A 16,087-nucleotide genomic window follows, 5' to 3' on the forward strand; every position below is an offset into this window, starting at 1 on the left:
GCTTTGCATTAAGTTCTAGTGTTTTCTCCATGGTTATTCCTTTAGATTGTTCTTAGCTTAAAATAAGCTTATCACAGATAAAGTCAGGGGGCCTTTGTGGCTTCTGGAGCTCAGTCAGTCCAGCTGGAGTAGAGATAGCATTTCTGTTAGCAATAAATGCAAATGGACTGGGAACACAGGGAGGTGGGAGGAAGGAAGCAGCATAATGAAACTCTGGATCTGCTCTTTGGCCCATTCCCTTGCAAAGCTGTGTCAGTCCAGAGCTGCCAGGCACAAGGTGCCCAAGGCACGAGGGTGTCTCTGGTTACAGCAGCTGGGAGATGGGCAGGGGATGCCAGGCTGGTACCTGTACCCTCATATCACAGCTGTTGCTGGGTGGGTCCTTGCAATAAGGAGGCAGCCTCAGTACTGTCTGTCCTTCAGACTGTCCCATTCCTAAATTCTTTACTAAGGGGGGGATGTGAGGGAGTAAGAACTGAAAATCTTTTCACATTTCTCATGCCTTATCTTTCAACTGGTATCTGGAACTTTTCTTGACACTCTTCTTTAACTGTGGTGTTTTTCTGCCAATAGGACGGGAGACTGATAAATGTGGCTTGGATTCAGCAAATAAATCAATAAAAATAGTCAAGCCATCTGCAAAAAGGAAGATGAAATCTAGGAAGAGAGGCAAAGGAATGAGTAAAACCCTGCAATGCAATTTTAATTAGAGTGCCAAATGCAGGTACTGCAGGTGTATGAGCAAGAAGACTGGGAAATATTTTACTGTAAATATACTTCCAGGATAACTAGCAATGCTAATGTCAAGGTAACAAAGAAATTCTGCCCGTACACTAATTCCTCACTGCAGCTGTTGGGGTGTTAGATTAGAAGCCCTTATACCTTTCCCAAGAATATTAAAGCAGACTGTCTAACCGCCTGTGTTTGTCCTAGTAGCCTCATTCTTGCTGCTAGCAGAGCATGTCCCAACTGTTGTCAATTTATCAATGTAACGTGCACTAGTGGGCACAGTTTGAGCAGCCATTAGGACAGGTGCCTCTATCCATCACAGCCAGTCACTTATTCCACCTTGTCAGGAAAACTAAATGGAGCTTTTGGAGAAATGTAAACAACTCTCTAATGGACAATCAAAGCACCACTTTCTGAAGCAAACAAGAGGAAGGAATCTGATGGACGGTCTTAGATTTTAGTAGCATTTTAAGTGTTAAAAATCTTTTTAATATGTTGCAATTTAAAATGGGAAAAGTGTAAAAACAATGAAGTCAAGTACATACATGGAGAAAATTTGGATTATGGGCCATTAACATGCTGTGTAAAAAGGGCACCTCTTACTTTAGAGAAATTTGTCTTAGTTAATTTCTGGGAGGCTGCCAACCTGAAATCAACAGCAAAATAGGGCACCCCAAAATAAATCAGCTCAGCCTGTCTCCCTGAGAGGGGCTTTTCACACAAGCTTTTCATCTTGATAAAAATACCTACTCTTCAGCACACAATTAGGCAATTTTCACTTACCAAAGAGCAACTTTGAATTCTGGAAGGTACAAAAGGTACCTTAATGTAATGAGGTTGATACACATTGTATATACAACTTGCATAACAACGAAAAATGATCCTCCGATGTAATCCCAAAGCCTCAGCAAATGTATATGCACTCTCCCAACAATGCTGGTGATAGTTGTCATGGAGGTGAAGGTGTGATGTGGGGTGCCCTGGTGGGCACTCAGGCCTCACACACAGCGTGGTGTGGAGCTGGGGACTCTGGTACCCTGGCTGTGCTATGACAGCTGCATCGTTTGCTTGTGGCACTTTCTCCTGTTAATTGAAGGTGATAATGCTTTTTCTTCTGTAGAGAACTGATGATCAAATTGGACATTCTCTGTGCAGGGTCTGTGCCTTTGTTGCTGCAGTGCCTTCCCCATGGCGGGGAGAGGCAGCAACCTGCAAGGAACAGGGAGATTCCATCAATCTTGTGCCATGCTCCTGCTTCACAGGCTTTTTGCAAACCTAGTAATTAACTTTTGTCAAGCTCCATAAAAACATTAAGAGGGTCCTGCTGGCCTCTGTGTTTAAAGGAACATTATTACTTTTTAAATACAAGGCACCCAGTTTCTTTAGCAGAACAAGATCTTGGCCACCCACCCCGCTGCCCTGTTTCAGATACAAAGTTACTGCAAGTGCTGTAGCAGGAGCCCTGCTCAGGGTTTTTAGTATATAGTTTATGGATTTAATTTCTTTTTGGAAATAAAAGATAACTTCCAAAGAAATGACATGAGTACAGAGCTTGTGTAATCTCCTTTTGCAGTGATTTTTCTTTGATTGATGTGCCATTAATACTTTAATTGGTAACAGGTGCAGCTGATTGTTGGTTCCTAAGCTGAAAAATCTGAAATTGAACATAAGGCTCTGATAAATTAATAAACTCCTCTTCTCCAAACAGTTGTTGCTGTGAAGGAACTAACTTTCCATGAAGCGCCGCTCCATCAAGCACACTGAATACTTTATGTTAAAAAGCAAAGTGTTACTTAATGATAAATTAAAATTACAGTAACAGGCAAAGATAAAACATAATAATGACACCCCCTTAAGGAAAAGAAATCACTGGGAAGCACCGAGAAAGTTATCTTATGAAATGTGTTGTTTCTGTTGGCGCATCAGGGTGGCCATTTGGATTCCCTAACACATTATTAAAGACATCTCCATCCATGAAATAAAAATGCTTTTGGCATGTGGGGATGGAGTGGGAGGAGAAGAAGTTGTGTAACGGATATTACATGAAAAGGTTTTTCTTCTCTTGTTGCTACCATCCCAAGATGTAAATTAGACCTCAGTGGTAACTGTGAAAGCAATGAACATGAATCTTTAAAGTGCAGTGGGTAAAATTTACCCTTGGAAGACAAGCAGATGGCTTGTACACCTATGGAACACACTCAGGCTCTGTTTTGGAGTCACAGAGTATGGTGTAATTTTCAGCAGCCCTTACCCATGAGTGCACATTATTTCTTCTCCCTCATCCCTTCCAGCCCTACAGAATACCAGAGTTTGTTGCACAGGTAAGCTTTGCTGTGAAGGACATTTCAGTCTTCCCTTTTGTGTGTTGCCTCAGAGACTGAGGGATATTATTGTAGATGAAATAATGTACAGTGCTCTTTTGTTAGTTGGATGCCAAAATCCTGGTCATGCAGCTGTTTCTGGCAGACCAGTAACTCCTATTCCTGCCACAGCTGAGAGAATGAAATAAGTTTTTTCATTTGATGAAAAATTCTTTCCTCACTGCTGATACTCATCATCTCCCTGTGCTCAGGACCTGTATCGTAAACTACTATTTCTTTATCTAGTTCCATATGTATTATACATTAATGAAAATTTGTGGGAAAGTGGGTCAGTTTCTTAATACCTCTGGGTCCAGGCTGTGATGAGCACCAGTGGAATCACTGGTGATTTGGCAACTGATTTCATTGAGAGCAAAAAATCAAATTGGTTTTTTGATGTCTCGTGCCATATTGTGTGGTCTCCATTTTTTATTGTGGACTTTGCAGATCACAGTAAAAATGGAACAAGGGTGTGCATTTGCAACTTACTGTACATAAAGAAGAGAGGAAAGAAGGGAAGAGATCACCACTAATAAAACCTGAGCATAAATACACAGTGACACTTTTTTAAGGGTTTTCATAGACCAGGTTGAAAATGTTATGCTTGCTAGCAGAGCAGAGTAATAGAGGTACACTCTACAGATGGAGCTTCTAATCAGATTAGCAATAGAGCAGTTTGAGAAGTGCTTTGGAATAAAAGGCATTATATAAATGCAAGCCATTATCACTATGGGGTATATTTTTCTCCTGATGTGTGTGTATAATTCCCTCTAGAGTTAATGGGAGATGCATGCATGCATTGAAGGGAGACTATACCTGGCAGTGTGCTTCTTTTCCACTAAAATAACTGGGAAGATAAAATTTGCTAGGGAGCAGAAAATGGTTGATCAGCTGAATAAGGTATTCATTGAGTACCAGTCAAACTAGTCTATTGAAAACTTTGCTGCTGTGTTTTAAAAGCTGTACATTTTATCACAAAGAGATAAAGGCAGATCAAGTGATCCAACTGGGGAACAAATGATGCAAAGCTGGCATATTCAGGGCCTTATTAGCAATTTTTTGATTAGCCAGATTTTTTAAATGTCCCCAATTAAATGGGTCAGAAATACACATTTTGTAGAAAACATTCATTCTAAGAATGAAGTAACACTATCCAGCTGAAAAGTGTGGTGTCCTACGCAATTCCTGTCTCTTCCTTCTGATACTTAAGCAAAATCCAGGAAACAGAGATAACAGACATCTCTCAGGTTTTCAATGTATTTTGGAGTCTTCTTGTGGTGATTAAATGATCTCAAGTCATTACTCACCTAGTCAGCAAATGGGATGATCTGAACCATCCTGCAAAGCTAAATACCCCCACAATCCAGCCCTTGGCAGAAAATACTGAGGAAAACTTATGACATCTACTTAGCTGTCAAATACTCACTTGATTTATAGTTGGTTTTAGGTCACTGGAAGCACCTACATACTCAGATCCCTCCTACTTTCATTCTTTTAGTGCAAGTCTGTCCTCGTTCATTTGATTTTGAGTCAGGCTTTGGCCCAGACTGAAGTTACCAGTTTTGTCTTCTGACCCCAGCAGCAGCTATCACCCTCATCATGAGCCTCATCAGAGTTACAGTCTAGAGCAGGATTCTGCAACACAAAGTCCTACTCTGAGTCAGCACCTGTGGCCATTAGAAGGCCTACAACATCTGGAATAATACCTCAGTGAACCATTTTAACCTTTCAGAATAGCTGCACACCTGCCATTTGCTTATAAGCAACACTACCTCTAAATAGAACATAATATCTCTATAAACCCTATTAGTAAAATGACCAAATTATGCCAAAACCAACAAGTATATTGTCAAGAATGCTAAGCAGATTTAATATTAGAGGGCAAGGGGCGAGAAAACCGAACAGCTGTAAGGCAAAAATACAGGCTACAATGGCATTTGAATGACATTTATTTTTATTCATTAAGTGTTTTTCTGGCTAACTCGTTAGAAACTTCACTTCATCTACTATCCATTTTTGTCAATGTAGACCTTAAAAAAAGAGTGATCAGTGCAGATTGCCCCAACATGTGTTTACCATACACCACACATGATTGCAGCCACTCACAACAAGGTAAATGGGGGAAACTATTTCACTGGAATAAGTGAAGTCACACTAGGCTAAATAAGGTAGTTTAAAAAAAAATCTGAATCATATTCATTGTTTACGGAATAACTTATTAGTGTCTGTATGTTAAGGTTTTGTCAGGTGTTTCATTATAAATCCTCATTTTGGAAAATTTAAAACTCCAGGGTAGCATTGTTTTAAATTACAGGAGCATAGATTTTACATAACTATAATACTATTTTTTAAAAAAGTCCTATACCTAAAAAGTATCTTTATTTATTTAAATGAAGTTTGGCATGCAAGCAAACCATAATGAAAAACAATTGGGTTTTTTTAGGGGGAGGGGGGCAATAAATATATGTTTTAAAAGAGAACAGTTATTTCATTTTTTAAACTGTTTACATATGCTTGGCAAACTAAACAGCCAGCATACTTACAAAAGCTGTCTTAGAAGGGAGCATGCCCAGTACCTGAATATAGTCTGAAACCTAAACAATAGTATGAATAATCATAAGGCAAGCTGGTTCCCTCCTCTCTGAATTTTAGCCCATGAAAAACCAATCTGTTCCTATCAGAAGCCACGGAGAATATTTCCAATTGAGAAGGACTTTGCAGAAGTTGCCTTGGCTCAGCTGTGTGGAGGCTCCGGTTTGTGTCACCCACCAGAGCTGCCACCTGCAGCCATTGTGGCCCCTTCCCCTCTTGGCTGCCAAACCAGGCAAGATGCGTGTTCAGCTCAGGCAGTTCGGCACTACATGGTAGGCTGCTCTCTCGGGGAGGATAACGTGTGGCCACCAGCTGTCAGGCCCCAAACTGCTCCCAGACAAATTTGGGGTTGCAGATTAATATTTAGGTGCCAGATAATTATATTTAAACTTTCGGGACTCCCATTCAATTGCCATGGAACTTCAGAAGTATATCCCTGGCTTTGCATGATTTTAACCAGTTTTGCTATTCTCAACCATTTAACGTTCTTGCAGCATTCACTTGGTGAGTACTTCGCTCAGATACCTGTGGTACTAAGATGCTCATTACGAGTTTTTGTCTGATCTACTGAAATTCAAATTCTAGTTTAAAAATGTAATGAACAGCTGTGAGTAGCTGCAATACTTTTCACTGGTTTTGCAGGTAAGAGCATACAATTGTATGTAGGTAGCATCCTTCCAAGCCTCAGCATCCCTGACATGTACCCTGTATCCGTGCATTGCTCGCATTTCAGCTTGCCAAAACCATCAAGAGAAAAACTGGCACATAAACTTTCAAGTGCAACTGTGCCCATTGTGTGACTTTCACTGTTTCATTAATCCCATCCAAATTGTTCCTCAGCACTGGCAGTCCTTGTTTTGTGTTGGTTAAGGAGCTCTGCCTGGAAGGCTGTGCATGAAGGCCTGTGCGGTGCACTGTGGTAAAGCTGCCTTGTTTGGAATGCTACTGCTTGATGAAATTAGTTTAAATACAATGAGTTCAAATCAGTTGTCAACTTCAGGGAACTGACAGATGTGAGGGTATTTTCTGAGTAACTATTTGTTACACAGTAATGGTTTAACTTTAGAAATAAAACTTTCAGGCCCAAACCGAGCTCTGTCGGCAATACAGATTTTGTCTAACATACATAATGAAACCAGCAAATTAGGTCCCATGGCCATAAACCTCACAGAGGGAAAGCAAACAGAGCATGAATCAAAAACCTTTAGAAGGCAATAAACTATTGGTAACTTATAAATTAAGTAAAAAAAAATCAAAGTATCAAACAAGGTTGGCTGTTGAAGTCTGTGTGCATTTAGAAGAAAAAGCTGAATTCAAAACAAAATATGGATGTGTAAGACTCCTAAGTTCAAGTAAAAGGTCCAGGTCAATATAAGCTATGTCAGAAACACAGTCATCAAACAGACAGATCAAATCTTGTTTTAACTCCTTCCCACTTCATCCTTCTCTTGTGCAATTCATCAGAGCGATACAGCATGTACAGCACTGACACCTCCCATGCTGTGTTTGGCCCTCTGCAATTTTGAAGCATAATGTCAGCATTCACTTTTAATTTCTTGACCCTGTCTGGTTTATACCTTATCCAGCAAGTATAAAAAAAACCCTACAGGTTTTTTTTTTATTATTTGGCCTTTGTTTAAAACACCAAACTAAAATCTTTAAAAATCTATATTTTAAAATTCCCCAAATGCCAGTTATTGACCTGATCATATAAGTTAAGCTTTAAACACACATATTGACCTAATTAAGTTAAAACCTATTTAGGGAGTTTTAAAATATATTTTATTGCATCACAGTCTATAAGAACCTCATCATATCCATTTGCATTTAGTTTGTTAAATACATGTTTATGCATTTTTAAGCAGCTGCTGTATGACTCCTTTGCAGTAAACGTGGCTATGTCATTGACAAATTTGGCTTGTGAAGTTTCTGATCTAACATATCACAAGAACTATTCTGCATGCTTAATAACCTTTTTTCCAATGATTGAAATCACCATGAAACTTAATGCAGTAAAGAATAACAAGAGATAATATAAAATAATTAAATATGTATGCATGTCATTGAGCTTATCTTTCAGCCCTGAGCTGTTGAATGCTTTCTAAAAACAATTACCAAAACTATCCAAGTCCATTTATTAGACTGAGGTCCTGCAAACCATTTTTATTTATAGTTGTATGAAGTGAACTGCACAGTGAGTTTGCTCCAGTGTGGGTGGGGGAGAGAGGGGGAACAGTGTCTTTTCAACCTAGAAGCAACCAAAAGGATTTTAGTTTTGTCAATTTGTAAAAAATACTTGCTCTTAGGCCGAAAGCTTATGTGCCAAGTTTCAGCTTGGAACTCGTTTTTATGACTGAATTGTAAAGCCCCTGCAAACAGGGGTTTCAAGCCAGAATGCTGACACAGCCTTAAAAACAGTGGCAAGAAGGGAGAGAAAGGAGCACTGTAATGCATACAACTTGTTTTTTCTCATTATTGCTTTAAAAGAAGCAGCTTGTTGCCTACCCTTAGGCATCAGACAATGTCTCAAAAAGCATGTCTCATCACAGCCTTTCTACCAGGTGTGCGCAAAAGGCCTCATACAGACCCTCTTCTGAAATGAAGCTGGTAGCTCACTCAGGTAGAGGACACAGAATTACTTCCTCATTTTTAATGGGTTTTTTAATCTGAGAAATACAGACTCGTGATTTGAAGGAAACAAAAAGGCATGTAGCTTATCTTAGCCATTCTTTAAATCTTATTTTAGGCTATGGTCTGCCACTAAAACTGAGGAAAAAAGTAATGAAGAGCTGCTTGTGCAGATTTAAAGTATAGTGCAAATACTAGGAGAAGATAATGGGGAGGAATCTCTCTTCTTTTTTTTTTTTTTTTTTTGGAACGGGGTAGGATGAGTATGCTATATTTATATCCTGACTTTTTAAGGTGGCTTATTAAGTGATGTGCAGTGAAAACAGCTGGTAATGTGTGTTGCTGTAAGTGTGAGACTTTTTGCATTCTTTTGTCAAGAAAAATATCTGATAAAGAATAGTTTTTCAGAGAGCTGAACTGAATAAAGTACAAGAAGTTAAACAGAAAAATGCTTAAAAACTTTTTCAAAACTTTCCAGAAGATTACCAGTGAGGCCAACCAAATGCTATGAATGGAGACCATAGCATAGCTACCTTGTTGTTGAACAAATTGGTTAAATACACACTGTACTGAGTCTTTACAATGCATAATGTTGGTTTTGTGTTAAAGCAGCATTATAAAACTGGAAGAATCCCTGGGATGGTGCAGAGGCCAATTTAAGTTATGAGGCTTTTTATAGCATTGGCAGCTACACGAAACAACAATTCAGAAAATGTGAGATGTTAAAGGGAAGGGAGGGACAGGGCTCTACTGTTTTCAGTGCTGCTCAGGCTTGGGCTTTATTTCCACCTTAAAATCTTTACCTGGCCGTGATCTGTCGTTCCATTACTGGAGGGCAAAAATGGGAGGAATTGTCTGGGCTAAATTGCAATTAGGCAGCCCTGAGAGAGGCTGGCACCAGTTAACTTGGGATATTGGAGTGAAAAGGCCCGTAATCAGCCTTCGGTCATGTAGAACAATGCATAAAATTAAATTGACATTAATGAATAATTGTGTAATGAAAATGGAAGAGGAGAGTTAATTGCATGTTACAGTGAGTGTAATGCCTAGATAACCTTGCATTTAATGCTATTCTTAGCCCTGCTGCCAAGACTTCTACAGAGCCTCTCTCTGCAGGAAGTCATTAAAGCTGTGAGTAGATAATGCAGGCTCAGTGAAACCTAAGTGGCAACAATATAACAAGAGTTTCTTTCAGACCTTGGTGTTTTCAGAAAAAAAGGGCGTGTGGAGGTAATTTGTACACATCTAATGAAAACAGGAAAGTCAGAGAAATCTATTTGTAGTTTGTCGAGTTCCATAGAATTTTCAACTATTGTTGAAACCAAAGTCAATTCATATAATCAAAGACAAGACTAACCATCAGTGCTTGCAACACTGTGAGTATCCAGCTGTCTACAGCTAAAACTGTTGTTAATCACCTAGAACAGCAAAGGGTACAAAACACTTGACCTTAGACATAAGGTGACAGAGAGAGTCATCTTCAGCACTATCCTACTGACAAAGCTGGTTTGTGCTGATAAATAAGACTCCAGAAAAGTAGAATTTAAAGACTTAGTCTATTTTCCCTGTCTTCAAACATGACAAAGAATGGCTGTTTATATGCGCCTAGATATTTCCCAGAACATTTAAGCTTGTATTGTCCATAAAACAAGCTTCCTTCCCAGTGTTTCTCCTTGTAAGATTTTGTAAATCAGATTTCAGAATAGGGTGGTTGTTTGTTTTTAACCTTTTGGATGTCCCAGGAGAGTTTACTCCAACTGAGATACTTGTTTTTGCCTTAGGGACATGTGTTGTCATCGTGATGCTGTATTGATTACAATGGGATTGTCCTTCGACAGAATGACCCTGCTTGTAATGTAGACTTGACAGTCAGGAATTTAAAAGGACTAGGAGAAAGCTTGTCTTCTGAAAACCAACCAAACTCAAAACAACCAAAAGTCCTGAGAAGTACACATTTTTAATGGATGTGATTTTGTGGTTGCTGAAACAGTGTCTTTGCATTTCCATTATTAGAAACTCAGTTATTTTCATAAAGTCAGTGGTTTATCATTGCTGATATTACCTCTGCATTATGATTCTTTTTTAAAGACAAAGTGTGAAAACTTATTTCAGCAAAAGGCGGCTTTTTATTTGGAAAAATTATTACATTCAAGTGCTATTCTCTATGTGTGAACACTGCACAAACTCATCACCATTGGCTACATATATTCTGCAGATAGTTTATATGTTACAAAGTGATGTAAAGAGAAGCATCCTGTTACATTTTGGGTCTTCATCATTTAGATGAACTACATCAGCATAGGATTCCATCTCCATAGACACCTGCAGTCATCCTATCCACTAAAAGTGCCTGCAAGGGAAACAAGGAGCAGAATGCTACTTGCTTGGATGATCTTGTCTCTTGGGAAAGTTAAATACTTGCCATCTTGATTTCTGCATTTCTGACCTTTTGTTTTTTAGAAATGGTAGGGGAGTTCACACTAACAGCAGTATAAACCATCAGTGCTTGGGCTCCTGACTCCATGGACATGAACATGAGACTTCACAGAAACTTTGGTGAGGAATTTCATGGGCTGAACCACAGCTGTAGACAGACTCTTAAAAAACCCCTGAACTCACCAGTGGTGCCAGAGTCGTTACCTCTTCCACTCAATTAGTTAACAATATTTCTCAGAAGCCCATGGCCAAGAGACAGAATGAACCACAAAGGTTTTTTTCATCTGTGAACTCTTAATAAATATTGGATGGTGATGGGAGTTGTCTGTGAAACTGAAAGGCAGCAATGAAAATTTGCAAATGAATTGTTTTTTCCAGTGCATAACTGATCTATGGGCCTTGCTGTAACAAGGTAGCATTGGTGAAAACTGTAACAGGTTTCAAAGAGGATTTAGACACGACTACAGGGCAGTGAGAACATGCACAATTAAACCCAATTACATTACTAGAAAAACTGAGAAACTTCCTGTTTCAGAAGGTCCTTCCACTGCTGCTCTTGAGCATTTTGTAGCTTCCTGTGAGGCAGCTGGTACTGGCTGGTGCTGGAGGTGGTGTCTGGGCAGAGGCTGCCTCTTCTGCTGTTACCATTGCTTTATCATAATAAACCTCATAAACACAAATCTGTTACTGCGTAGTCTAGCCATCACTATATGAAACTGTCTCTCTCTGAGGCAGGACCAGATAATTGAAACTGTGACATATTTTTATTGCAGCAGTGGAATTTTCACCTCACTTGTAAGACTGAGGGGCCCTTCAGCAGCTTCTTCTGTCCCATCTAGCCAGTACATGTGGTAGATGCTCTCTCTTCTCTCTGCAGTAGAAGCCCTCCTTGTTCACATCTTAGTGGAACCTGGCCTATTTTTGTGCAGTTACAATTACACTTCCAGCAGACCCACGCGGGGTGATGGTAACTCAGTTTAGAACAGAACTTGTGACTATTTTCTGGTAAGCTGTTGTGCATGACAGCAAAGACACTTTGTGCAGTGTATTGAACAGTTTGGGCATTTAGGATCCATACTTTTCTTCCTAGTTACCGCACTGTGTTCTGAACGTTACGGAGCTCGGCTTCAGGTAAAATTTGCTCAAGGACTTTGAACTTAAGTTCAAAGGGATCAATGGGGTCATGGGTAGAAGTGTAACCTGTTTATAATGTGAGCAACTTTGAAACCAATCCACTTACTGTTTCATGATTTCAGTGGACTATTCAGATTTTCTGGATATGCTCTGAGTCATGCAATGCCCCGTTGAGTGCATTTGCTATGTAATTCAGCACAGGGATGCTTGCTGTTAAGAATATCAGTGTTGCATGGATGATGTTGTTTACAATATCCACATACTACACAAGGGCCTGTGAGTAACAGGGATAAATGCCAGTGGTAAATCAAAGTTTGTGTGAGTACTTAGAGTTGCAAAAGAGTGAGTGCAAATGTTGCTTTTGCCAGAGAGTGTGGGCAGGGACAGGTGCAGGCTGATCTGAGGGGACCATGCAGGCCTGTGACTGCAGCTGGGACAGGTGATGAGTGCAGGTACCACCACAACCTTCAGGGGGAGCAAAAAAGTCTTCTCTCCTTTCCTTGGTCCCCCAGGTGCTGAAGCATCCCCGCCCTGAGAGTGAAGGGATTAGAAATTCAGTTCAGCTGCATCCCATTTTAAACTTCAGTGGGGAATCAACGCCAAATTATCCCTAGTACTGGGGTGCTTCAATTTTGAACAATGCATCTTCTTTCAGCTCCTGCTTATACTTCACCTGCTGCTTAGTGTGATGCATTATATAAATAGGTTTTTTGTTAATTGCTCTGAAACGTGTTTCCAACATGTGTCCCAGCCTGTATTCTCAATTCATCTTTCCCATGGAATGAACAATCTGTGAGAGCTGTATTAATTTCCTTCCTTAAGCTGCCTAGCATGTGTTTTAAGTTGTTCAAACAACTGAGCACAGAATTGTCATATCAGATTCTTTGAGGCTGCAGGACAGTGGAGAAACAGCTAAACATCAGCCTTCTATACTCCTTCCTTTCCGTGGAAACTGCTATAAGGAAAACAGAACAATTTAGTCACTTTTAAGTCATTAGCAGTTTTATCTCCTTAGGGGAGCATTAATTTTTTATTTTCATTTTCTGCATTCTTCCCTCCCAGATTCAAGGATTTTGTATAGTTTGATAAGGTGGGTCTCTCTGCTTTAAAATATGTGGCCGTGAGTCCATTTTTACTGTTTGCTTTGTGCTAGTACGTGTACATTGGCCTCTGTGGATTTTGTTAATCCAGATTTACTTGTGTGAGAGTTGACTCTGACCCAGAATGTGCCTCATGCAGTGCATTTTAAGGAATGGGAATGTGCTTTTCATGAATTCTAGCTGAGGCTGAAATAGATGCTGAAGCTATAAAGACAATACGTGAGTCCTCTAATAAAAGCCCATAATTACATTGACTAGAATTCAGGGAAATAACTGAACTATATTCAGCAACAGTGTAACATTTGGCAACTTTCTGGGTGGCATAAATCAGCATATTTAGTGAATTCTTTCAGCTTATTGTCTTCTTTGTATGTGTATTATGGAATTGATCTGATGACTCACAGACAGGATTTTGCTGAATTGCTCAAAATTATGAGTTGTAATGGTCTTTCCTGTATTCACACATCATTCTGACCAGATTACTTCCCTATTTTCTCTTATGTTCAAGGCCTGTGGACCTTTCTGAAGGTCAAAACAGAGGAAAAGAGCAGTCAAATGCAATCTGAGGAGTTTTATTAGAATAAGTTGTACAATAGGGGTGGATGGGGCAATAGTTCTTCAAATCATTGGAAAAGAGCTTAAGAGCATGGCAGGATTTTTCCGTTGCCACATTGCTAGTCAGAAGACTGTTTTGCTGAGGAAAACTGATTTGTCCATTCCTGGGCTCATTAAGATGAAGAAAGTGAGGAGAAATCCACTTCCTTATGTAGAGCTGTTTGACAAGCATGTAAAGAGGATGAGGAGCATTTGATCAAAGGCTGTAAACATCTCTTATTGGGAAAAGAATTTTATGGAGAAGGCCTAAAAGACAAAACAAAGTAGGAGATCCAGGAAAGTTTAAATTTTAAATAGTCAAGGTGACTGAGCATTGCAACAGGTTAACAGCTCTTGTGGTTGGTTCCCTCTCACTAGAAAGCATTCATTAATCGTAGAGATTGTTCTAAATTTTGAGCTATTTTTGGTAAAGGAGGTCTGAAAAGATGGCCTCTGAGTCCATGGCAGCCAGTGCTGACAGTGCCAGTGACACTGGATGAAGTGTGAACATCTGGGGATGCACAGATGCTGCAGATTGGGCTGTGTCCCTATCCCAGTTCTGCCACTGATTCCTCTGGAAATAAGTAGGTTCCTCATGAAAGAAATCTTATATATTCTTAAAAAGAATATTTGCTTTTCTAGCAAGTTATACTGTGTCTAGATACTAACAGTGATTTTTGTTACATGTTCCCTACTGTGGCTGGATAATCCTTTTGCCTTTGTATGGACATATATTTGGTGAAAAATATACTAAAAAAATATCTTCTGTCTGTTGCCTAAAGAAAACTGAGGGAAAAGTATTGTTATACTAATATTTTATTAAGTATTTATCTAATATAGAAGTGCAAGAAAAATACAGCTTTTGCTTCAGTTTTTCATAGTTTTTACACAAATATGTTGATTTCACAGAACTGACTAATCAATTAAATTAGGTTTTCTGATCTTATTCATTTTTTATAGCTCCATTATTCCCTGTATCAGAAAATCAAGAGGATGATAAGATAATAATTTTCCCTTGGAAATGTAGACGTTTCTGAATTAATTTAAAAGATATTGAATCAAGAAACACATTGGTATAATTGAGGGGCTAAAGCTGAATCTTTAATATTCAAGCTTTATAGACCCAGTTTGGTGGGACAAATGAATTACAGCTATAACTGGAACCAAAAGGATCCACAGATTGTGTGTAAGTGATTGATTTCTCTGAACTTAAACACTGCACATACCTTCCTACTTTGAAATCAAGATTCTAACTAGATCAATAAATTATATAAGTAAATAAAGAGCTGAATAATTGATTAGGTTAAGCAAATCTAAACCTTTCCATTAGGGTAAATTTTTTTAGCTGTATGAAAGTTAAAGTACAGTGGTCACAATAACACTTCCTTTTTTCTATAGAAATCTGCATAGCCTTTAATCAGTATTTAAATAACTGACATGTCTTTTACATGTTATTTAAATTAACTCACTACCAAAAAAAGTTAAGTGTAGTATGTTGTAATAGTAATCTCCTTTGAGCCGAGATATTCTTTTATTTCTCCTTGTTAAAGTAAAATTTTGATATGTTTTCTCATAACGTACCAGAATAAGGTTCTGTTCTATGTTGTGCATTGAACAAGGTTGGTTGTATTTTAGGCTTTATGTGTGTGATGATGTAATTATTTAATAATGAGAAAGTTTGACTTTGCCGCTGCTATGCAGTTCCTACAAACTTACATCAAGGATTACTAGAGATTTTAATTGCAATATTACAGGCAGCTGGAGATTGTTATTATGTCCTGTATCTGTGGCAGTAATGTAGGATGCCACAGCAGTGGTCATTTAAGAATTCTTGTCATTATCTGCCTGGCTCCATCAAAAACACAGTGATGAGAGTGGTGGTGTTTCATCCAGAGAAAATGCCCGTGAGTGGGTTGAGTGGCCTGAGCTGTCTCAGTGTAACTACTCTGGTGTGCTGATACTCTCCTCCCCTTGTCTTTGGTACATGTTGAGATTGCTTGCCTGTCTGAACACAGCCTAAGCCCGGCCACATCTATGGGTATGAGGCTCTCCTCAGATGTTATTTTCCTGTGATGAAGTGCTAATAAGGTGGTTCAGAATCCGTGCCCCGCTGCTCCCCACTGCTGCGGGTGAGCTGGTGGTGTCTGTCCCTGGAGGGAGGGAAGATCCTCTCCTATTGGTTGGCTGACTGCAGTGAGCACAGCTCATCTGTGTTGGTTTAGGTTGGGAAATGTGGTCAGACGTGTATGAAGTACTAACAGGTACGGTGGGGGGGACTTATTTCTTTAACATTTGCTCTGTTTGCTGTTGGTGGCTTGACTGGTTGCTACTCATTGGTAGCTGGTTTTGCCTGGACAGTCATTCAGAACAACAAAGGCACCTGCTGCACAGAGGGAGTCTCTGACACCTGCTCATACATGGCTGTACCATTGCTTGGGCTTTGACTCCACATTCCCACCACCCCTGAATATTATCAACCAGACCTGAAATAATCACAGCTACTATTTTAATGCC

The sequence above is a fragment of the Pithys albifrons genome, chromosome 10 (genome assembly GCF_047495875.1).
Source record: "Pithys albifrons albifrons isolate INPA30051 chromosome 10, PitAlb_v1, whole genome shotgun sequence".
Taxonomy (NCBI): domain Eukaryota; kingdom Metazoa; phylum Chordata; class Aves; order Passeriformes; family Thamnophilidae; genus Pithys; species Pithys albifrons.